The sequence below is a fragment of the Anguilla rostrata genome, chromosome 2 (assembly GCF_018555375.3).
Source record: "Anguilla rostrata isolate EN2019 chromosome 2, ASM1855537v3, whole genome shotgun sequence".
Lineage (NCBI taxonomy): Eukaryota > Metazoa > Chordata > Actinopteri > Anguilliformes > Anguillidae > Anguilla > Anguilla rostrata.
In genome coordinates, this window is record NC_057934.1 from 37246736 (window position 1) to 37273466 (window position 26731).

The 26731-nt window shown below is 38.9% G+C and overlaps 1 long non-coding RNA gene across 3 annotated transcripts in view; it reads left to right on the top strand.

Annotated features, from left to right (window-relative positions):
• LOC135247944 (uncharacterized) overlaps window positions 1-26731 on the top strand; it is a 131162-nt gene that overhangs the window by 58709 nt on the left and 45722 nt on the right. The gene's annotated exons all lie outside the window — the stretch shown is intronic.

Consider the following 26731-nt stretch of genomic DNA (forward strand, 5'->3'; position numbering starts at 1 on the left):
AAAGAACATGGCAACATTCCCAGTAAATTATGAAGGATAAAAAATAAAGTTTAAGGTAGGATCCTTGCAACGTTACCACAGGTTCTGTCTTGTTCGAGTTTCCCCCCTGTGACTGATCTGTGACACGCTTCAGGAACAAACTTGAAGGGTAATTTTGCTTAAATGACTTAATTTATTTGTGTCTGCGTCTGCTTTGTTTCCCACCAAGTCTTTGTCTTTAGAGAATTGAATGTGGCCCAACAGTTACATAAAGTCTTCACAGAGCCGCAGTGTGATGTTTATTCTATTTATTTATTTATTTAAGCACATTCATTAATTAGTGTGTTCTGGATAATGTAGTCACACTTGTGTTCCTGTCTGCTGTTCTTCTTCCAAGTTCCTCCGAGTGTAGACGATGAATTCTACTCTGAAGTTTCAGAGCATTTGCCTCATGTGATCTTCTGAAAATTAGTTTTCTCCAAAGTTTTCTTCCTTATGAAAGGAAAGATATGCTAGTCATATCCATCAAACATGCATTACAGTAGCATTCAAATCCCAAATTAATTAAGACAAATAAATACATATTGAAGCAAGTAAGCTAACAATGCCTAATAAAACTAGCACGTAATGCATTTAATATAGAATTTTGTCCCTTTTGTCTTGTGAAATGATTAAAAAAGAAGGACAACTTCCACACGTTTTCACATTTATTGAACCTTTTTTAAGCTGCTGTTTTGCCTTCAGCACTTTTGTGAGCGTAGGGTAATCCTCCCTATCTTGTGGAATGATAAAACACACATGCCAGCATCTTGTGATTGTGCTCTACAGGGTTACTCTAAAAGTATCGAACAAACAAATAAGAAAAGCATGACAAGAAAGGAAAGCTTGAGGTAACATTTATCATTCTGAAGGTTGAAAAGGTAGTTTATTTACATTCCCTGTCATCCAATGTGCTTAATCCCTTGAAGCGAAATCTCATCTAACAAAAAAGAAAGTATAAGAAATTGTTAGAAATTTATTTGGACACATAGCAGTTAAAAAAGCATGTTAGACATGTAGGGCATTTAAAGCCATATTTAATAATACCAAGGCTGTGTCCAGTGTACCCATCCAACCACTTGGAAACCATAGCATTTAGAACATTTGCTAAAAAATACAATGTGTTTAATGTTTTAAATATTTGAATTGCGACTACATTTTGATGTGTAGTGATTTTCTTATTGCAGCCACCCACTCTGATAGTTACTCTTCTGAAAGGCTATAGAGATGTCAGAGACAGCCAAAGGGAAGGCCTTGAGCAGATGCAGAATAATTGGTCTGAAGTTCTGGAGTCTTTGTTCATGCAGTTCAACTACTTTTTTTGAGACTCACAATTGTACTTTGTCCGCAATATGTCAAGCATGTGACACTAAGTACTTTTACTTAAAGAAAATTGCTTAAGGGCAATTTCTGGGAACCATACCACCACAGGTAGTTAGCATATGACAAGATATTTTTCATTGTCTGCAAAGAGTGCACCATGAAAATACAATAAACTGTTGTTTTGGGAGATAATTCCATCTTTTTCAGTATTATTGCTTTTAATCCTGCTAGTCTTGCATCATTTATTACTACCCAAGGGATTGGCAGTTTGTAGAAGACCATGCATGACTTACTCCGCACATCTGAAATATTTTTCAGCTTCTGTTGTCCATTCTATTAACTTTCTCTTCAGTTTTCTATGTATTAAGATATTGCTAATACATTGTGAATTTAGTGAAAAAATAAATGTTGAATGTGTCCAAGTCCTTTATAAAAGTGCTCATGGATAAATCCATATGGGGTATGTTTCACTTGAGTAAAAATAATTTTTATCTTCTGAAAATCACGCATGTCTTTTGATTCCTATGAGATTCCTACAGCATTTGATGCATTATTTTTCATCATTAGTTGTACATACTGTACAACTATCCTTCATAATGGAAGTAGATTGTTTATGCATTGGTATGCACATGGTGGTATTAGTACTATGTATTTAGTGCTCATGTTTTGTCCAATGAACAGTTCCTCATTAAATTGTCTATTATGATAGCATTTTGCTCCTTATGTTTATGTGTCTTTCCCTTATTGTCAATTAGACAATTCACTAATGACCAGTGTGCTTTTCTATAAAAATTTTATGATTGGATACTGTCTATATTTGAAGTATGGATGTTGGCCAAAAACGTGATATATAATTCACAAACAATGAAAGCATCCAATTCCCTATGAACCCTAACAGCTTTGTTAGTTTCTGTTATAACCCTAAAACGTGATGGAGTTCCTTAAATGACATCACTGTAGAGGAACAAGGTGAAGATAAACTGGCCTCAACCCATCACACCCCAGTTCCTCATAGTTGCAAATAAGATTGCTAGGTATTTAACAACACTTTATGATTGTATGATTTTGTAATGCTTTTTCAGTTAATCTTAGTAAATCATATTTATAATATAATACACATAGTGTTGCTAGTCCAGATGCGTATTTGTGGCATTTTTTTTGTGTGAAGAAGTTGATAAAGTATGTACCTATGGGCAATTCAGAGTCCCCATTACATTACATTACATTTATTTGGCAGATGCTTTTATCCAAAGCGATGTACAATAAGTGCATACCATCTCCAATTAGCCTACCGGCATGTCTTAGGACTGCGGGAGGAAACTGGAGTACCGGTTTGTTGGTTGAACAAATACAGATTCAAATACAAATAGTGGCATCTCCCTCCACCCCTACTATACAATATATTCTTCCAAACTGGTTCACCTCAATTACATAGGGCGCCAAATGTCAAGTAAAGCTAATCATGTTTTTTGTGGGGTTTTTTTCTTCCGATTTAGCATAAATATGGCATTTTTTTCTAAATCCAAGCTAAATATGCATTTTTTTCCTCAGATTTAACAGGCATGCTACATAGATCTTTGGTTCCAAATTAAATATTTAACTTATAGTTTAAATCTCAGTTTGTAAACTAAATATTTAGCTAAATCTGAGTCTTTCACTTAAATCTTTTGAAAGATATACTAATTAGCCCTGCCCCTCAATGACTACCATCCTATGGAGGGAGGCGGAGGAGAAATGGCTGGCTTCAGTGATAGGGTACTTTGTGAAACTTAACGTTACAAGGACTATATTAATTCCCTTTTTGGCACAGACTATTTAGATACACACAGGAGGATGTGTGTTATAATTATCCACTCATGGTTACATTTCCCATTTTCTCTGCACTCATTCGAAGTTTGAACTGCCACTCTACAATTTGGAGATGGTTTTGCTGCATGGTTCTGATTTTGAGGTTGATATAAATACCTCATATCAGGTATTCTCCATGACTGGCATATCATCCTGAGTTATGTTCTAAATTAATGGCACATTTGGAGCCATCTACAAAAACTTCTTTCTTTAAACCAGGGGTTTTCTGATCCAGGATCCTCTAACAAGCCTCAAAGGCGATCAGGGGACCTCTATCATAAGTAAAAAAAAAAGGGTTGTATTTAAAAATACACAAGTTGTACATTTTGACATATTTTCCCAATTCTCTATATTGTCATTGCATACAATACCTTCCAAGGCCCCCTGTTGAAAACTTGGTGCTTGGAAAATCTGGAGTTAACCTTTATACACATAAACACAGTAAACTGCCCCCAAAGCACAATTTTTAAATCAGTATCAGTTTTTGTGGTGTGAATTCTGAGTTAAAGACACACCTTTACAGCATCTATGACAATAAAAGTCTCTAAAGTTGCTAGTCATTCACAACACTAACAGACTATACTTAAATGGCAAGTTTATCAGTGGGTTCTCCTTTTCCATGAATTAAGGAGAATCGCTTGTCAGCTGTTATTGCTGGGATTGGAAAACCGTCATTAAACACTAAAGGAGGAATCCACGAAAGTGTTGCAGTGCTTTTGTGGCCATTGAACCAATCTCAAGTACCATAAGGGAAATTACATACTGTTCGCGAAGCGTCTGCAGCGAGTGGAAAGAACATGCAACTGCACTACCGGAGAAATAGCAGCACTGGGCCTCATCCTGACTTGAGTGCTTTTTTACATACACCCAGCTAAGCAGGACTTAGCTAAGTGGTTGCAAATAGGTTTTCATTCTGTAAATTGCTTAAATGACACGCCCACTGAGAAAGTTTTAAAAAGATGTAAGCCTTGCAGTATATTTTCATATTTATATAATTTTAATCTATTCCCTTGACTCATGGATTCAATATATAAGGTACAAATGAGGGGATAAAGAGGACTTCCATATCCTGTACATCTTTCCAATATAAACAAATATGAATTCACCTTTTGCTGTAATTCTTAATGATCAATCAACATATAATGTTTGAATGACCATAATGCTATTCTCCTGAATCCCAAATAAATGCAGGACCATATAAAGACCTATTCCTAAGACTGTTTAAGTAAATCTTTTCACATAAATAAAGATGGTATTACTATGTGAGGGAAAAGGAAGTGTCTTCCTCAGAGGCCGCAAGTACTATACGTGATCTGTGTTTGTTGTTCCTCAACCATAAATTGGAAATGAAATCCCTATGGCTACTCAGGTGTATTCTATTTAGTGCACATAATATAGGTTAGATCTGTTTGCCGATGTAATAATATGATTTGTGTGGTGTTTATTTGAATACCTGAATACACAAATGAAACACCTGTTAGACAACGAAGGGGGCTGACGACTCTCAAAGAAGAGTGTCAGTGGACCTGGGAGAGGGGAGAAGGAGAGGAGACTGCACAGGAGATTTAAATGTGAAAAATGGACAATATGAACTTAAAATAAGTATATTAAATATCATATATTTTCAGTGGTATTATAGTATACTTACAAAAAGTGTATTTTGGTTTAAATTGTACTTTTGTGTACTTCATATATGTATACTAAATTGCATGTACTTACTGCGGTATTTTAGTGTATTTATAAAAAGTATATTTAATTTTCATACCTGGATAGCAAAAAGATAACACTTTTTACAGTCGTTAAAAAAACAGATGCAATGGGGCCTCTAGTGGCGCAGTCTGTAGAGCGCTAACCACAAGCTCAATGCGAGCCGTGATGTCGGCGGTTCAAATCCAACCGCTGAACTTTGTCTCACGTCTCTCCCTCTCTCTCCTCCTAATTATTCCTGTCTCTCTACACTGTTTTATCAAATAAAGGAAAAACCCAAAAAACATATTTAAAAAAAACAGATGCAATTACCGTTGCCACAAATGGTCACCAGCCGTGATAAATCAGCTGTAGCAGGTCATATGTGTGAATTTCCATTCTCTCCTCCCATGTTTTGCGGTCTACCCTAAAACGTGCTAAAATACATATGCATTAACCCAAACACGCAAATTTTATGGATGGAGCATTTCTCTCGTTTCACCAGTGCGAACTTCCCATGTGGCACCGGAAAAACACTATTTGTCTCATGTCTTGTGTCTAGCACTGCAGTGGGTAGCACTGTCACATCAGCACAGCATGAAGGTCACATGTTCAAATCCTAGCAGTGAGTGCCCTGCAATGTGTTGGCGACCTGTCCAGGGTGTATTCCTGCCTATCGCCCCTTGCATACTGGGATAAGTTCTAGGCCCCCTCCCCCATCCCAATTCCAACAGGGATTAAGCAGGTTAGATAATTATTGGATGGATGGATTGATTTATTTTATGCTTAATATAGAATTTGTGATATGATAGCATTGTATTTCAAGCAAACTTGTAACATATAGCATAGATTGGGATATTGCTACACTGTAAATATACTTCTATACCACCATCAAATAACCTTGAATGCAATTTAAAGTATATTTTGGACACATAGTGAAAAACTAAAATTGTATTTTAGTTTACACTGAAAGTGTATTTCCAAAACCTACACATCACCCTTTCAATTAGTATAATAATCTAGTTCATTAAGTACACTACTTTTGTACAGAAGTTTAAGTACACTTGAATACAGCCAATTTAACACAAATTTAATGTTTGCTAAATATAAAAATATAAGTTGAATGTGAGATCGATAAAATCTTTGGAAAAATGTATGGTAAATGTATTTCATGTCACATACTGCTCCCCATACTCATGTTTTCAGTTTTCCTGAAGTGTTCCCTGTGTTTTCTTAAATTAAGGATTTCCCATTTTCTAAGGAAATGCATGTTTCTGTTCTATCTCCAGAATTTATTATGCAGTTCACATCTGTACCATATGGCGTTTCCCATTATCTATGTTCTCTCTCTTTTTGTGACAGTTTTATATTTGTTAATTGTTTATACTTGCATGGGCACTGCATAGTAAAATGAGCTGAAGTATCACATGCCCTGCTGGAGTTTTTTCTCATTTTAGATTCAGATTTGACTCCAGCCAATTCATAAATCTGAGCAAGGGTTGGAAGCTAATCTAGTTTTTTTTTTTTTTTTAAAGTTAATGCTTTTTCCTGTATTTATTTTACTCAGATACCTTTTCTCAGTCATATGACCTCATAGCGTATTTGATTCAAGTATACCCTGACTCCCTGGAAGTAGCAAATTCTCTCAGTAAAATTGACATATTCATTAGTAGATTTGTCTTGTGTCTTGGTTCCTTATCTATGGTGGCCCAGAGGTGCACTCCATGTTTCTGAAAATAAATCTTTGTTTCTAATTAAAAATCCTCTTTTCTAAAAAGAAATCCTGGTTTCTAAAAAGAGGTCCATATTTCTAAATATAAATCCTTGTTTCTAAAAGAAACATTTGCTTCTAAAATGAAATGATTGTTTCTAAAAAGCCTGTCTCATGTTCTAAGAACAGAAAGCTAAATTCTAGATAGCTTATGTGCAAAGCATACTGCAACCACAATGACGTATGCTCGAATGTGTTTGAAAGTGTTATTTGTACAGCAAGGCTAATGAGAAGCTGGTCCATTAACTGGCATAACAAGCAGGAAATTGTCAAACAAGCTGAAGTTTTCTAACGGACATGTTAACGAAAATCCAGCTAACGATTAAATGCAATACTTGTTCTCCAGGAGCCACATCTTGATTACATGTGCCTTACATTAGCCTACACAATCATCTGGTTTGCTTTTTGTCATCTCCAATAAACAGCAACTTTTCACTTCCTGTTCATAATTACTCTGTATATAAAGAATAAGTAAAATGAATGAAAAAGTGATAGTAAATGGTAATAAAAATAAACTGTAAACTTTCAATATTGAAATTATTTAATAAACCTGGATTTTCTTTTGCAACTGCATCGCTCTCTCTGCATGATTCATTGTGAACTACATGTATTAATAATTATATTCACTTTAAATTCTGTTTACTGGGGATGTTCTTGTCTGTGTCAGAGCACCGAGTCTACGTGTGCACATGCTCATCTGTTCTGATTCTGCCCATATGCTGTTTTCCTGTTTCGCCGGTTGCCAGGAGACAGTACCAGACAAGGACTGAGTATTATCCTGTTACACTCGCAATTTCCTGTAGCCCAGCTCATCACAGGCGGCTGTTCTTGCTGCAACAAAATAAACAGAGATAAGATTCTAGCAAAGGAAGAACCAGGCTCCAGATATCCAGATTAGAGGCCTGCTTGCTTTGAAAATACACATAGAACAATTTGCAATGATACATAAGGGACTAATATATTGTGGTGCTATATTTTGCTAAGTTTATTTAAACTTTATTCAAATTTGTAAACCGAAAGTTATTGTTGGGTACTTTTTCTACACTATGCACATCAATGTAATACAAATTTCAAAACCATAAGCCACAGCTCACTCTCTTCCAGGGCAGCATCACACAAATTCACAAATTAAAGTTCTGTTTAAATGGTAAATTCAATGAATGGGATTTGAATGTTTTTTATTTTTTAATCTGGATGTTTTTCCATTTTTTTTTTTTTTAGTCTGGATGTTCTGTGCTTGAAGTGTGGAACGTAGATGTAACTCGTGAAAAACAGGTATGTTTTTCACAGTCAGTGATAATGATGAGCAAGCTCTCGCCCACGGCTGCTTCTTCATAATTAAAAATAAGCAGATGGCACAATTCACTTTGATTGGCCGACCACATGGCAGTGATGAGGAGGTACCGTATACATGTATATTTTCAGGAAATCCTATGCATTTTCCCATTCAAAAGTCTGTCGCGTCGAAACTCTCGCCGTATTACAGAGATCTACATATGCAGTGCGCGTTGTTAACGCCACAGAGGGATCCGTGCAACAACAGCCCAAATTATATTCCAAAAAAATAATTGTCACACAAGAGATCATCATGAACCCAGTCTAATTTCACACAGGACAGAACAGCTTGTTAACCTCCCCACTGTGACGGGACTGTCAGATCCCTTGGCAATTTACTCTGTCATTAATCAATTAAAGCTAATTTAGCAGAGCTCAGTCTTACTCCGGCAGTCCTAACATTTACAATGCAGTCATAGACACGACCTCTGCGCTAATTTGCATCCACCGTGATCGTGGATGGGAATACATTTTTCCAGGGCCATGCGGGTAGGCACGCTCACAGGTCTAGGAGCATTAAGCTGATAGGAATCAACGGGAATGCGTCCATATTGCATAGACCCACATAGCACAATTGTTTCAAAGCTTGATATCACAATGGAATAGCCTAGCTGATGATGTATTCTTTTTTAACGTTTCCTTCCAGCAGGTAAATCTGTTCCACAGTCACAGGTATGCTTGGCCCAGTAACTGGTCTGAAATATTCCTCTTGGGAAGACAAAGTTATTTTGTATGGTGTAATCCAGCTGTATCTGTTCAGCATCTTGAGCTGTCATGCTCAAAACACAGGCTGAGAAGTATTTCTTCAATAGCCGACTCCCAGCATTGGCACGTTTTGACCAGTGGCAACTGATTTTTAAGGTCCATGCATACACATATAATTTCTGTCCAAACCCAAGACACTGCAGTAGTAGTATTATGCTATAGGTCATTGGCTGAGTTGGCTTAAATGACTGCCTCCTCCTGGAGCCCCCACATATACAGGATAAGATCATGAATTATAAAATGGCAAATACCCACTGTTCATTAGTAAGGCGTTTACCCTTAAGTTGGGTAGACTTTATTCACATCAGTTCACCAGGCAGAGCTGGTCATAACCTGTGACCGTTGGGTGCCTCTTTATGTCATGCTGCCCACTGCGGTGACGGCAGGGACCATGGGGGCGGGGGCGGGGGGTTATGCTTCTGAAGTTAATTATTCCGAATGAAGATCGATTACAGCGCTTTTCCCGCCGATGCGGCTCCATCAGCTCCGCGGCTCGCTCGCTCTGTAGTGACACGACAGCCTGTTCAAAAAAACAACATCGCTTCCTAATTGAATATTCAAATGAATCCCTCAACCACAGAGGCGTCGCCGGTTTTATTCTACTTAATGGCATTCCGCGCGCACGACATCCATCTCTGCCAGGGCGTCCAAATTTCTCGCAGGCATTGATCACTTGCTAACAGGCAGTCCGCGCAAGTTTCAGCGTTCCCTTCCCCCCCCTCGAGTACGGCGTATCCGATTTTAAATAACGTGGGCGTCGGGCACGGAACAAAGGGGCTTGCATGGAAAAGCAGGTCATTAAGCAGGAACCACGCTTGCAGGAATAATCAGGCTGCTGCAGCGAATTGAATGTACCGTTCCATATTCCGCGCGGCTCCTCGCTCCATATGCACGTTCTCCTCTTAATGTCTCCCGCTGTGAGTCAGGTGGAGGAGAGACTCACAGAAAGGAGAATCTTCGGCATTTTAAAAGCCTCTTTGTGGGCCACACTTTAAAAGAACGCTAGCCGACTAGTTGGAATTCATAGACTGGGACATTTACAGGAGTAAGTGGATTTAATTACACCAAGTGGACTCATTATCTTAACGGGTATTCAGTTTTGTGCGCTTTCTTCAGTCGGCTGATAGAAAATGACCTCTCAGTTGTGTTCTATGGTGCTTCCCGCTTTTTTTTTTAAACATTTCTCAGCAATCAGCTCTTAAACATCCAGCCTTGGGAAGCTATTCCTCTGCCCGGCGGACCTGGTGGCAAGGGTCATTATGGTGTGTGTTAATGAACCTGAATGGGTACTTCAGCATGCCTGCAAGCAACAAAAACATTGTTTATTTGTAATTGGCCGTTCAGCCGCTGGGATTGTCAATAGGAGAACTCTGATGTTCTGACATCCAGTCGGTGTCTCAAGAATGAAGATATGAAGAAAACGTATGAATCAAATCCTTTCAGTCCGTATTGTTTCGCAAGGTCTACCAATTTCAATATTCCACCATTTCAATCGTAAATTGTGAGGACAGCATTTGAGGTTACATGTGTTATAAATGATTATTGACATTTTAAAAATACAATGTTGGTGTTTAGCCCAAGCAAACAAGGTCATCACTAAAGTTTAATTAAACAACATGAATAATTGAGTTCACAATCAAATTTGAAACTTAATTTACTACAGAATTTGAAAGGACTGAGCATCCTAAATAATTTCTTGAAGGGCTATGCACGTCAATGCACATAGTGCATGTTAAGTTTTCAAAACTTGAATAAAGTTTTAAAAGCATACTTGAGCATGGGAACTATGGCTGTACTGCATATGCATGTGTGTATTACACTTCAAATATGGTACTTTATTCATTGTGAATAGGCTGCATACTGTATTATCAATTGCTTCTATACCGCTACTCTACAACTAGCTAGCATGTGTCTTAAACATATTTACATGTTGTTCTGATACACTTTCACTTGAGTTTCAGCCGGTTATAATAGTTTCTTCTGTACTAATGGATTGCTTCCCATGCAGCAGTTGGCTCCACTGGTCATTTATCCTGCATCCATCCATCCATCCATCCATCCATTATCTGTACCCGTTTATCCTGGGCAGGGGGGTGCTGGAGCCTATCCCAGCATGCATCTCTCCTGTGTCCAACATTTAATTTCCTGCTACTGCAGAAATAATGTATTTCCCCCATGTTAGAGCTTCAACAAAATTCTCTCTGTCAACGACCTCAGCACTTTGAATAGTGATGTTGTAAAACTGATGGATGACTTATTTGTGAGAGAGTGATTTTATCTGTTATGTCTGAAAAGTGCAGCTTTATGTATGTCTTAAAAGCAAAACCAAAGGTTGATGTGTACAAATAAATGTTAGCAATTACTATGATCAGGGTACACAAAGTCCCTTACAAATTATTGTTAGGGCACAGTCAGTGTTGAGCTCTGTTAAAATGAAAATTGAGCAAAAATGTCAAATTCAGTCTTACTGTAAGCTCAAGGAAAAGTAATGAAAAGGAATCCAGATGCATATTTTCACAGTAGCAGATCAATTTAAACACACAGCCATATTATCATTAGATTGAGCTACTGCACTAAATTGTTTATAGACTTAATGACAACATTCTTTCCTATTTTTCAAAAAGGTATGGGGAACTGGGATTTCTGTATAATTACTTCAATTTAAAATGACTAATTTTCCATTCAGAAAAGAGTATGAAATAGCCAATGCGATAATTTAAGTAGAACTGCCTTCTTGAAAATTTGTTCGTATTAAGCCATTACTAAATAAAAATGAACAATAATTCATAAATATTTTGCTTACCATTAGTAATGATTCATTGATATGAATAAAAGCACATATATATGAATATATATTACGTAAAAATGAAAAATATGTTTTCTTCCCAAAGTCTCATAAGATAAGGCCCGCTATTGGGAGTCCAGCATTACAAGCCCGTTCCTGACTGTCTGGTCAGGTATTCTCATATTATGATGCCCTGGAGTCAGTCAGCCTAGCTGGCTTTCCATGGTCATCCTGGGGCTGGTCGTTTGTTTTTGCGAATGGTTGTGTACATTACCAGTGGACTGGCCTAATACTATTAGTGTACATGTGAAACGTACTGAAAGGCCACGTATCTGCCATCGGAATATAGTATTTTAGTGAGCAAGCTTTCTCCTTCTGCCATCTTTTTCACCTCAAAACCTTTTTTTTATTTTTTTTATTCAGTTTGGACATAAATAAATAACTGTATTCATAAGTATGAATAATAATATGAATATTTATAATAAATAGGCCTATTAAATATTTTGCTTACCATTAATAAACATATTTCTAAATCATTTGTCATTGAAAAACAGTAATCAAACCGCATACATAAAGACTAATTTAGACTTTGTCGCACGACCCATTTCGACAAGCGTCTTTCTGAAATTTATGAAAGATAATTTATATTGCATTTCACTGGAAGCTGTCTTTCTATATCGAGTTCATTATTCAGTCCTGGCCTCAGGAGATGTTTTCAAGTCTTCACTTCATTTAGACAAGGCAGAACCTTCAGACATGGGCTGACCATGAACTGAAGTCCATTAACATTCTTTGCTATTCAACCAATTGAAAAAAAAAGACTTGATTTAAAACTCATAGAAGACATAATCCATGGGGAAGGACCATCTTTGTTACGTTTCATGTGTTATGTGTGCTATGTCTTTGGAGATCATCTCTATTAATCTAGTCAGTGTGATTATCCCTGTGTTCTGGGAATTGGTTTTTATATAACTTCCAATGGCCTTGGTCACCTGATAACCATGCTGAAACCTCCAGACATCTCTCAACAGAATTGACTTTGAACCGTACACTTGTTTCAGGCACAGACATTGATAAGGGAGATCATTTTCCCAGCCGTGTGGGCTATTGCTCTATACGGACGATCACAGGTGCCTGCTAAAATTCCAGAAAGTCTGATACAATCGCTGTGTCCTGAAAATAACACTAGCCAATCAATGTCCCTTCATCTCAGTCAGTGCATCTATCAAGATGTAGATTTCATCTAAGTCAATTGGCCAATTAGAGGTCCTGGAGTGGAAGTGCTTTTTTCTTTGTGTGTTTAAATTCAAAGTTGTGAGCTCACATCTGAGCTGGACATACTGCTGGCTTTAACATTACTGCATGTCCTGTTATGTTCATGCCATCATTGCCACTTTATATTCTAAGGAATTGCCAGAAAGTAAAAGCTATCACTTATGCCTTGAAGGATGCAGAAGTACAGAGCATAGACTTGTGGCTCAAATGTATCAGCATATTCATTTCTCAGGAACCAAGCTGGGCTGGCTTTCTGCTTTCTCCCAGTGCTGACGGAAATGTATAGTCCTGACAATGTACTGGCTGTTTTGTGCATGAGGCAGACTATGCATCTGAGATGGTCAATACACGACCCATATTGATAGTTATATAAACTGTAACAATAACTGCCTTTTACAGAACCTGGACCATATTCCAGGGGACCATAATGTTCTGAGAAAATGCCCTGGGAGGCTGTGAATACAACCCACAGCAGGAATAAGGAAATAAAGGAATAACCTGAGAGGTAAAAATCAAAACATGTTTTAAAAGCTGAAGTGTTTTGTTTAGTGACATTAGGCAGACAATAATGCTCAAGGTGACTATAGCACAGACAGAAGGTTACAGTGATCATTATCTTTAACATGTTTCTCCCTAAGGAGACAGCAGAGCATATGACACAATTATCTATAGTAAATGAAAGCCAGAGGTATAGAATAATTACACTTACTCAGATAGATAACAAAAACACAACAGATACTCACCTGATATGAGGATGAGTAGATCATTGATTTTAAAGTAAATATTTCCTTTAAATATTTCTTTTTTTATTTTCATTTGTACCATAACTTGTACTCAAATACTTTTAAATGACAACTTATTTACTCTTATTTGCATAATTTCATGAACCATTACTTTTACTTTTACTTAAGGCATCTCTGAAGTAGCGATACTTTTACTTGAGTATTCCACCCCTGATTAAAGAGTAATTTAAGATGGAAAGGTCTCACATGCATGGAACTCAGTCATACGTGATGTCAGTACAGTAAGTGTTGCTCAACATGATGTCACAGGTGTAAAGAGCCTGCTAAAGGAGCTGCACCCCCATACCCACCCCTCCATTGTAACCTGAACACCCATCGCTACAGGAAATTCGCTCCTCTCCCCACCCCGATCATCATTCCCCTCTTCCAAATCATCCCCCTATCTACCCTTTATTCCGCTATTCAAAATAAATCCTCTCTCTACCTCCCTTTCCACATGTTAATTCTACTAACAAAAGATAACCTATTGCCCGGGTGCTATGACTCAACCATTACACTTCTCATTAATTGGTACCTGGTGATTTATGAATCTAGGCCTTTTCTTCATTAGCACTCAGTGTAAGTCGCTCAAGATAAGAGGGTCTGCTATACGCCTAAAATGTAAATGTAAAAGAGAAGATGAAATAATCTCAAATGGAGGACCAAATGTAGGCTTCCATATATGCACGACTTATAACACATCAAGAAAAGTATGTGTAGGTACACATGAAGTCTGGTTAAAGGCTGGTTTACTGAAGTGAGAAAGTTACATTAAAGGCAATAATTTGAAATAAGATTTTATACAGAGATCACCAAATACGATAGTACCGTTGTGAAGAATAAAGGCTGAGACCCACAGCGGATTCCTGGGTGGATCATCTGGTTCTTCTTGTCTCGGGACTTTCAGCAAATTGGAGTTGCACTAAGGTTTATGCTGACCACTAAACCACTTTAAATGTTAACTAAAATTAAAACAACACTGATGTGGCCCACATATGGCTAACCAATTATTCAACCAGCACAGATGGTTAGATTTCACTTAATTCGGCAACATTTCCCATATTCCCTGCTGGTATGTTTTTTTTCTAGGTCCAAATGGACTGCACAATGCGTCCATCAAGGCTGCAGTTTGATTTCATTTTATCTCACAGCAAACACACTTTGGCTTTTCATTTGCGATTGCTTATTCACAGAGACTATTGCTTGGCACTATCTGTGTATCTGTCTCCATTTCTCCCTCTCTCTCTCTTTCTCTCTCAGCTCTATTCCTGTGGAAATGAAATTATATGAATATTAACAGTTCAGCAAAGATTTTACCATGAATTTTCCCATTACAAACTCATTTTTAACATTTTTTACAGAAATATTGAATAGATTATTGCCTGTTTATTGGTTAAATAGGTCCCACTCCAGCCCTAATATTAGAAGAATATTGATTAAGATTAGCTCAAATACCATTTTCCAACACATTATTTACTCCACAAGTCACATTTGTCCCCATGGGTTGTGATAGACATAAACCTCATCACAGGAAGCAAGACTGTTCTTCAGGTTCTAACGGATTTGGTACACAATGGGCAGTTGTGATTTGTCATACCCACAACCTAAACACTTACTGACATGCACATCACTGCAGAAGCACATATCGCTTCATCTGGGCCTGCCCGTATGTACATGTGAATAATAACAAATGTAATTATTTATATAATTTGCTTACCAGGCACTATAGTGCCAAGCCTAATCAGCTGTCAGAGTTCCTATGATGAAATTAAACTCATTTGCCAATGTGTAAAGGAAAACAGACCAGGAACAGAACGCAAAGAACAAAATCAAGATTTATTTGAATATGTGGTGCAGAATGTACTGAAATGTATGCTTGTTGTGTATGCTAAACGAACCCCTTTTTCATATCTATGAAAAGCATTCAAATCCAGAGCAATTACAGTACTTTGCAACAACTTTTATTTTCTTTATAAACTTTGTTTTTCTTTTCCTTTCAGTCTGGTTTTTTCAAAAGGGATCAAAAGCAAGTTTTGGAGAATATTATGAATATGAGAGATTTTACAGTTAGCATGTTTGTCTGAATAGCATGATGCCATTTTGTTCTTTGGGTCTCGGGTGCCTTATTCACCCTATAAGCATATGCAATCACGAGCTCTTCTGTAAAGCAGTTCTCATGGGAGGTCTGGACTGCAGTGACCTGGTGCTATGGCTACTACACTCTACACTGCATGAGCTATTAATAGCAGCGTGTTCCCTGTTCAACGAGCAGGACAGTACAGTACATCTAAACCACCTTCACGCTTCCGTTTTTACTTTTATTTTTTTCCGTGACGAGACGTTATTGATTGGCGTTCGGTGGATTGCTCCTCCCCCTAGCCCCATCATGTTGCCTTGCGGCTTGAGAGCAATTTGTTATCGTAGACCAGAGATTGCACAATCTGGAAGGACCGGAACGATACTTAGGGAGCTGCCGGCTGTGGTTTGATATTCAGGCCTCTGTGGCACCAGTAGTCTGACTGCCTGGAGAGTGCACTCTTACAATTACTCTTGGTCAGCATTCGGAAAATGCTGAAAGCGTTTACTAAAGACAGCCTAGTTTCATGCCTATTGCATCACTATGGTCCCATGTCAGCGTATTGATGGAGAGCGTAATGCTTGGTTACATTTGCATCATTTGCCGCACATACTGTAAAATGCATCAAATGTTACTTGGTGGAAAATTGGACCGTAAAGATTTGCTTTGATACAGAACTGACATTTTCAAAGTTTAATGACCAGCCATATTAACAACCTATTCTTGTGTCCTTCACATCGACCTGATCAATGTGACTCTGGGATGAAAACAGATTGCAGAGATATGGAAGTTTGGTTTGATGGAATATAAAAGCAAAAAGTGATTATATAATGACATACAAGTGAAGAAACCCATGTAAAACCATGGAGCAGTTGGAAATGTACTTGATCAGTAAAGTACTTGCTCATATCAAACTATTTGTGGTGGGATATTTAAACAATACGAAGGGCCCACCCCTCTTTTCCATGCCAAATTTGGGAGACACAGCTAATGCACTCCTGCAGATGATTTCCACAGAGCGATTCCTCTTCTATCTTTGTCATGTCAACATCTCCCCCACTTTGCCTCCTTTTCACATTCTGCGATGCTTGCAAAGAGGCCACTCCACACCAAACACGTGTCCTCTGAAGAGCTGGTGTGTGTGTGTGTGTGTGTGTGTGTGTGTGTGTTGGGAGGCACTCATGCTCTCATTTTAGCTTCCCACACACTTAAAATGCTCCGCAGTGAACAGCGTGGCTATCTGAGCCATGTGACTGCAGTCAGCACACACCAGAAACCACATACTTTTGAAGGCTGCAACACTCCCAAGACCAGTTTAGCTATGAGTAGCTAACTACAGATTTCAGGAAACAAGCTTTCCCCCCCCTCCGCTACGCAGACAAGGGAAATACGTCTCAGCTGGTTAATGTGAGGAGGCTCAGATACCTGTAGCCTGTCCTCATTTCAGGAGCACTTTGTGCCTTCTATGTTGCGCTAAATTTGTTTCCTGTTTTTGTGCTAAGTGTTAGCAGTGCCGTGAGCCCAGCGACAACCTAGCCACCGATGTGGCAGGCCCAATTTTATTCTGTGGCTCTCGGGTTGCTGCTGCTAACATCGCATTTCATCCTCCCATCTGTCCGGGCATTTAAAGTAATCCTCTTTTGATTCCGTATTTGTAAACAACGATATCTCCTTTTTGTGTTTGTGGACCGAATGCCGGATGTTCAGTGAGTTCCCCTGGGGTGTTTTAAGGAGGGAAAATCTGCCAAATTGCCTCAAGGGTGTTCCACTTGACTAATGCTTAAAAGACATAAATGATTTCTCGCCGTTTCCGACCGCCTGCATTCCCATCTCACCCGCGCTGAAACGGAGGGGCTTACGACCGCGCCGAGGGCCGGAACGTGACGCATCGATCCCGGCGCTGCTTAAGGAAGCCGAGCCCGCGAAGCAGGAGGTGGCTTAAAATATGGAAAGATATGTGAGCTCATGCGCGCCCATTAGGCCTCGGCATGGCGTTCTCTCCCCGGGAACAGTTTGGACCTTTCGGGTGTTTGCTACTCACAGAGCAGGAGGGACGGAATGGGTGGGTCAGAGCATGAAATCAGCACGCGCGTGACCTCAGCAAAGGGACCGGGAACCTGCAGCTCTATTGGCCGTGGTTATCTGTAGCAAAAATGGCACTGAGCGACTCTGGATGGACTTGGAGCTTACCTGAGTACATTACGTTACAGACATTTAGCAGACGCTCTTATCCAGAGCGACTTGCACAACTTTGAGTAGAGGATTAATACACTGTCACTGCCGTATCAGAGAGGTAATAAAAGATGGTGTCAAATGTTTTAACTCTTCAGTGCATGTCACAATTGTTTTAACAGCCAATCCCAGTCACTGTAAAGTTTATGCAAAATGGTGAAGTGAAATGCAGTCTCAATTAATTTAGTCAGACATGGCAATGCTTTGTGAAGTGATATGCCACAGTTCATGTGATTACAGACATGCATAACTTAGACCTTAATTTACAAGCGTAAGCAAGTAACTATTTTAAAACTAAAAAGTAAGCAAAGTTAAAGTGAATTTTTGTGTAGATTAAAGTGACTTCTTGAAATGTGACTCTTCGTGTACAATATAGTTTCTATTTCATTTTCATTACTAGTTGACACCGCCCAAAACAAAGGTTTCCTTACATTTAGCTACTTCTAATAATGAAATAAATTCAATCATCATTTGTACCTTGACTTCACGTACTTCATTTTTTACACATGTAGTTTAGCAAGTTCATTTTTGGGAATAAAAACCCAAACCTTCCATTAACTGTGTTAACACAGACTGTTAATTGAATGCAGGCCGGTGTTTTTTTCCCCCTCATGGCATGAATGTTCTTGACTAACACATTTCTATAATAATTTATTTGTACACTCATATTTAATGTAAATGTGTTTTTGAGATTTGGGAAGGCCTGACAGAGGCAGCAGTGAAGTGGGAGACGCAGAGCTGGATGGGAGGCTCCGACAGCTTTTTTGCTGGACCCAGCTGATCCACGCCAGATGGCTGCCACACCATGAAATCGCTGCCCTGACCTTTAATTCAGTAGCCGCTGGCCGGCTAAGCTTTGTTCCTCGTCGTCTTTCAACGTTACGCCCCTTTTCTTGACGGGAGCTTGTCCCCCCCGGTCTCAGGTTACCCGCGCGCGTGGTAATGGATGCGAAAACGAAACGCGCTCACGTGTTCTCGGTTCCTGAGTGCCGTTGGGATGATTCCCTCCAGATTCCCGCGTCGAGCGGTAAACTTTTAATTGCCACCTCCAGGTGAAGACGCAGTAAATAAATCTGAAGAATCTGTTGGCGTTATTCTCAAAGCAGGGACCCTATGCCCTGTGCTTTTCCCATTATCTCAGTTCTGTCGGAGATCACATGGTCTAAGAACTACGATAGCCAAAGCATTCCTGCATTTGTTTTTTGAGCTACCTATTCACACTTGAACCAGTAGTTGCAGGAAAATTTCAAGGGTCAACAACAAGATTAGAATGTGATAAAAAGGAAGGAAGGTTTCAGTTCTAGAATGTTCCCCACCTCATTGCCCAATACTGATTCCTCTGGTTGATTGGACACTTGCAGTCTGACTGGACCTGCTGAAAAAGCTGTGTAATCCTCTAGTACAGCAAATCACAGCACTTATGATTCAGGCTATGTTCTGTAACAAAGCCATGTTCTACACTTGGTGAAATTACCTAACATGCCTGCAAATTAGGTTTATCTTCTGAGAGTCACATTTCATAGAACAGTTCCTGGCATAAAGCAAGACTGAGCATGATAATTATGGGAAGTACAATTGAAAAGAGAAGCTGAGACATTTTCATCCAAGAGAAAAATGCATTCTGTGTTTTTATTTTATTTTTGCTCTTCACCAAATTATCTGTAGTAAGTATAATTCTTTGCTTTGTTTTATGACGATGTTGATACTCTTTTCTCAGTGTTAAACATGTGCCGAACCCAGTATCTGTTGCTCATACGCATCATATTCACTGAAGAGAAAATTTTGTACTTCAGCAAACTGTGATACACACTATGTATTATGTGAGAAATGTGCCGTTATATATCAATAATAATAATATTCAGCATTGTTTTGACTGTGCGTTCTTCTCAGACATTCTTGGGTGGCCATTGACACTGTTGTTTTGGAAGCTAGATGAACAGTTCCGGCTCAGTGGTACACATGAACCAGAACAGTTGCCTTGCCACACAGCCTTCATTTGAAACCCCAGGCTTCATTTTTATCATGCTTTTAAGCACTTACTATGCCTCATAGGTAAGGTAAATATGAAATATAAGGTAAAGAAAATATGAATGGCTGAAAAGAAACAAAATTTAACTTCTAGAGTAGCCTAGTCAAAGCTCTGGCTTGAACCCAATAGAGATGCTGTGGCAGGACCTGACATAAGCAGTTGATGCTCGAAAACCAGGAAATGTGTCTGAATTAAAGCAGTTCTGCAAAGAAAAGTGGGCTAAAATTCTTTCACAGTGATGTGAATGACTGATATAAAATTATAGGAAATGTATGGTTGCAGTTATTGCTGCTTATGGTGGTGCTACAAGTTATTAATTTTAAGGGGGCAATAGTTTTTTCACATGGGTGTTTTTTACGTTTTCTCAAATAAATGAAATAATTTTTCAAATGTGTTTTGTGTTCAGGTTCCCTGTGTCTAATACTGCTTTTTGCCTAAAGATCTGAAACTATTCAGTGTGACAAATATGCAATAATAGAGGAAAGGGGGAAATACTTTTTCATGGGTTCAATAGACTTATCACTAGTGCCCAGCTGTTTCTTATTGATTAATCAGGCAATATAATCATGCAAGTTAAACCCACTCTAGTATATCATGAGCTATCAGTTCATAACATTATTCAAGTTAACACATTAATACATTTATTTAAAACAATGTACATGCATCAAATCAAGTGTTTAACTGGATGCTTTGCAAAAGTATTGTTGTATATCTGAGACCCAGAGCTCTCATCCCTGTCTTATTTAAATTTGACTTTCACCATACATGCAGTAAATATTCTGTGAATTAATATTAACGCAGCCATGGAAGAGTCCCTCCCCATTTAAAGAAAATGTAGTCCTTTGTTTGTATTAAATTCAACATACAAATTACTGTAGTATGCTACAGCAATAATTATCCAAAAACTAGATTAACTGCATTAGTAGTAAGAACTGTACTCAGACTCTCTAAGATTAATTCCCCTTAAACCAGTGGTCTCTAGGCACTTGATGTAAACATTCAGTTACACCAAAAAGTACTGGAGTTCGGCTTTGCGAAAGTTAGGATAATGTAATAAGCCTCAAAACAAATATAGATATTGTAGTGCGTGGGGTATATTTTTGGCCATGTCTCTCTCAGGCAAGGATCTGTGCCTCTTTAATGGGATTTGGCTATTTTTACCCTTCAATACTCTGCTGCTATAATGATGGCTGATGGCTGGTCAGACATATTTGGGGGGGGGGGGAGGGGAGTTAGGAATGTGGCTGAAGGATGAAATGATGCATTTTCTCCTCCTGTCTTTGTTCCTCTCGCTGTCTCCCTCCTTTGACAGACCATCATTCTTATTACACTCCTTTAGACTGGGTATAAAGCCAGGCTGAAGAATTGCAGTCTGCAAGCAGTCATAATTTGGAAAGATCATTCAAAGCTCCAGCGTAATGAAATAGCATATCCTTTGTGTTCAGCGTATGTGATGGGGGTACTTTCATTCATAACATCACATTTTAAATCTTCTATTTGAGTCTTCTCAGTCCAGGTACATCTCTCTTGTTTCAGTTCTCAGCATTATACTTGCCCTCAAAGGGTGAATTCAGGTCAGAGAAGGCAGAAATGAAAGATGCTCTACGAGTACCCCTTATCCCACGGTTTCACAGGGCACGCACAAACAAGTGGAGACAAGCACGCACGCACATAAGCTGCCCAAAATGCCAAAATGCTAATGCCAACATTTACCAGCCGTTATGAGGCAGCCGCTGTTCAAACAAACCCGGGGTGAACCATTGAGCTGACAAGCGGATTTTTAAATTCAAACCGCAACTGACAAAGGCGCACTGAATTTCAAATTTCAAAGTTATCACAGAGTCCAAACAATAATAACGGAAATAGGCAGCTGAGAAAACACTGTTTTAAAAAGAAGTCGGAGAGTGTACCAAGCTGAGGACACATAGTTCAAAGTGAAGCCAATGTACGACTCATTTCATTGGCGAACACGCTCTATCTCTTTGTATGATCTATTTTATCAGAGCATCATTCTTAGATTTAGATTTATTCACATTTTTTAAATGAACTCTTAATGCACTATTACTGCGTTTCCCCCATTAACTTCAAATGTGTTTTGACTCATGAGGTTTATGATATTATGGGCCAACCCCAGGCATTAGGGCTTGCTTCACTCAGGGAACAAGATGGCTGCAGCACACTATATCCTGTATGCTTTGACACAACAAAGCCCCCGAATGCCCTGTATGCTTTCACGCTCATTTGATGCTTCATTCTCATGATGAGCAGTAGCGCTGCGCCCTAGTGTTTGAAGGTCATTGCTGCCCCCCCTCCTCTCCATATTGTAAATATTGTTAGCCACACTACATCAGCACTGTAGGGAAATGCTTTTTTGGAAAGGATTTCTGTCAAATGATTTATGACTGGTCGTTAATGCCCACATGCAGTAAATAGATGGAAGAACTGGTTCCCTTTCAACTTATGAAAATGAGAAAAAGCAGTCTGCTCAAATGGTGAAGGAACATTGGGATGCCATCCAGGCAAGTTATGCCTTGGCAGAGCGGCATACCCCATATCTATACAGCACAGAGAGTTTGCCACTATTCAGGGTTTCCTACAGAAATATCTACAATGACCAAAAACTTCTCAGCCCATTAAAACATTAACTTCTATACCTTCTGACTTCGTGTAAACAGACAGAATTCAAAAACTGCACATGTCCGCACAAAAAAAGCCCCAGACTTTTTAGGGGATTTAGAATTTTTTCCTTCTTCTTCTTTTTCCTGCCGCTTACATCATCACAAATGTTCCAGCAAAATTTAGTACTGAAAGTACTGACATCAAGATTAGGCCGCGTTACAAGAAACAATATTGGCTATCTCAGCTCACACAATGTAAACATGCCTTATTCCAAAGCAATTCTGCTAACCAATGTTTCCTAAATTATTTCAAGTAACTTGGCCCTGTGTTTTTTCGCTCTTTTACTGAGCTGCCCTCTTGGCTAGGTCTCCCTTGTAAAAGAGGTTCTGTCTCAATGGGACTCTCCTGGTAAAATAAAAGTTGAATAAAATAAAAAATTTGCTGGTTTGAGATCAAAATACCGGTGTGGAAAAGTTTGTAGAAATCAACCTCAAGTTAGCCATCCATCCATAAATGTGATTCATAGAATTCCAGGTGAATAATGCAAGTGCAACTTATGAAAAATACACTTGGTTCCTAGTAGGCCAAAGCAAGGACCAAGGAAACAAACAGAAGGTCACATGTAGAACGGGGCTGCCATTTGCATTCGTGATTTATGTACATTTTCTCAGAATGTCAGAAGTGAGCATTCCTGAGGGCAATCTCCTGACACATTTTAAGCAAAATTGAGAAAAGAATCCAAGTAATATGTTTGATTTAATAGAAGCTTCATGAGCGGCAGAATTCAATTTCATCGCACCCTCCAACTGGGCGGCCCCTTTGAGCGTCTCCGGAAATTGATTCTGCTCAGCTCCGGTACTGCGGTTGAAAGTTTGTAGGAGGTGATAGTTTCTCTTTGTTTAAATTGCTTCTCACTTCAAGGCTGGCTGATTCAAAGTGGGAAAAAGTAAAAAAAAAAAAAAAAAAAAGAAGAGAACAGGAATAGAAAATTGACATGAGGGCATGCTGAAGGTGGGTATCACAATTTAATGGCTTTATTCGACACGGCTGGTAGGATAAATCCACTCAGGCTTTTAGAGTTCAAGGCCAGTTCTACTGTACAGAGGGATGCGGTTTCTTCTCTTGATTAAGGATAAAAGCCTGTCTATCTGTCTATCTCCTTGACCGTTTGTGTATTTGCTACCAGTGATAATCATCTCGGATCCACAGAGATAATATGTGCAGAGTGAAACTTTGTATGAGAAAGCTTTAGCCTGAAATGAAGTATAGTATATTGCCTACATTAATAGACACTAAAAAAAAAAAAAATCTTCTATATAAAAACTCACATACTTATAAAAGTTGCATTAGTAATGAATACTCTTCACATGTTTATAACAAACTATATTCCTAGAAATCTGCCTGAATATCAAGTTAGTAATTAAAATCATTGCAAGTTACAAATAAACTTTTGCAATATGTTTCATAGAAACTAAAAAAAGCCATAATTCCAATACAGTGCTATCCATGTTTTCCTGCATTAATTGAAGTTGACCCCATGCTCCTTCATCTTCCCTCTCCTTCCTAATTTTGCTGCCTCATGAATCACCCAATTCCCTAAGTCTTAAGTGTGAATGAATATACCAGACTCCTTTGAGCATGTTCAAATCCTTCTTCTGATGTTTATTTGGTGCTTCACATTACAACCTCACAAGTACAGTAGTTACATTTTAAATGTGATACTGAGATGAAAATTGTACATAATATGAGAAGTGATAGGAAATTCAGTGACGGCACACTAAGACCGCTGCCCCCTCCTTCTACGGACAGCTGGCCCCGTGGCCAGACATTAGCGAAATGCCTTCCGAAATGTCACCTCCTTGACAGATGTGTCGGTGCTCATCTCAGTGCCAAAGACTGCGCTCTGATCTGGCAGAGAGCAGCTGTGGACTCTCTGCTGTGCTGATTGCATGCGTCCCCCGGGGATATCAGGGGTGGCCTGTCTTTCACTCCGTGCATATGTGAACCGGACAGATGAGACCATACTGTACATTTTCTTTAGTAAGCTCCCTCGTTACTTGTTTTTGATGGTTTAAGATATGATATGATATTATGTCAAATGTTACTGATTCATCTTAATCTACAAAAATATATGTTTGATTACTTGTGTCTTACAGAAATTAAAAAAATCTAATTTATTATTGGTTATTTGTCAGACTGAATACATAGAATGCATGTTGCAGGTTGAAAAAAAAAATGCTTTCTTGGAGACCATTCCAACAGCAATGGCAAATCAAAACAATGTTCCAACCAGTAGGTGGGAAGCAGAGTCATAGATTTCTTTAAGCACTTTCCTTCAGGAATAAAAATATATATATATGCTGACGCACGCTATTTAACGTGCCATATGTTTTCCTCCAGGCCTTCTCTGGCTGTGCTTTTGCTAAACTCCAACCTGGAAATATGCAGGCCCATATTTTTGCTCTGGCATTTGCAAGTTGCCATTTCTTTGTGTCTGCCGCATAATAGGCCCCCGGATCTGGAGCCGGAGCCTCCCCAGATGCTCGTTGAGTCATGCTCGGCTCAAACGAGCGGGCCCGCGAGCTGGAACCCGCCCATGAAAGCCAGCCCACAGAGGGACACAAACAGGCCCTCTCTTTCCTGTTGCTCATCTTCAGCCTCCTCCAGAGCGCGGGGACCTTGCACCGGGCAGCACCACGTCATGTCATCAGGACCGAACAACACAGCTGGGCGCTATAGAGGCCAACGCAGAATTTATGGATTACATGCTTCATATAAAACACAATAAACATGAAGGAGGAGAGCAGAAGAGAATAAGTCCATGAGCAGACTGTGACTCATCTGAAGACCAGAGGTCAGAATAACAAGAACATTAACCCTTACTAACAATGTGTGAGAATTCACAGAGGGTCAACAATCCACATTAAGTTTTCCCCAAAACTGCTGAGATAAGACATTTTCACTCCTGATGGCTCATTTCTGGGATAGAATGTTGGGCACCCTTTCATCTTTTGGCATAAGCACTTTACGCAGTGACATTACTGACCAGAGGCATCCAAAATCTTGAGCCTTACAATGGCCTGCATCAACTCCCCTGGACACAATACTTGTCTCACGTGTTTCAAGAAAGTTCTCCTGTGCCAGCTGCTCAACATGTGATCAGTGGTGCTGACTCTTAAAGCCGTTGACGTGGAAATGACTTATCATGCATGATCCGAGAATGGTCCGAGAAGTTTCTGCTGCACTCAGTTACTCACATGAGAAGGTTCTCTCTCACGTGTTCCTGCAGAGTCCTGCTGCATCAGAAACTCAGGGCCTGATCAGGAGTGCCAGGTCCTGCAAGCTATGCTAAGAAAGATTATTTACTTGCGTGTTCCTGAGAATTTATTAGTGCTCTGACCACTGTATTTTTTAAAGCTTTGTTTACGAGGCTTGTGTCATTCAAGCTATTTGTAGCCACAAGTGCTTTAAAGAAAACATAAAAGACGCAAAGATGATGTAGTAATATACAGTACCAAGACTACAAAAAACCGTCAAATATAAAAGGAGGATACTTAAAAAATAAAAACAAGCTCACAAATAAATGAAGAACAAAAGTATAAAAGCAACCTAAATACAATAAAAGCGAATATGAAAAGACATGTTTTCAATTGACTTTTAAAACTAGCTACTTTTGAGTTTTCAATGAGCTGACAAGTCGCAACATCAGTTCAGGACTGATCCTCATTATAGTAATTCCCTTGCCCTTGTTATGCCCTTTCCTTTAATTTGTTATTGCCAGAAATGTGACTGATTACACCCACTAACCAGTACTAACATGTGCTAATATAAATCATATTAATCACCTGCCGGTCATCTAAAGATCTTATGAATAACCACATTAAATTTTTTCCCCTCTTTCTTTTATTTTATATAAATACGCTTTTTAGCTTTTCTCCTCATTGTGAAACAGTAGAAAGCAGAGACACATTGTCTCCACGACACAAGATATCATTTTTTGCTCTGTTTTAAGAATGACAAAAATCTAACCTTCATTTATGTACTCTATGAAGACTATACTCTTTGAAGCAAAACAAAATGCCCACCACCTTCCCCACTCTAAAATTCCATTCCCCTTTCAAAAACACTTTTTTGTCCTTCGGAAATGTCGACTGTTCGGCAGTGTCACCCGGCAAGGACTCCAGTT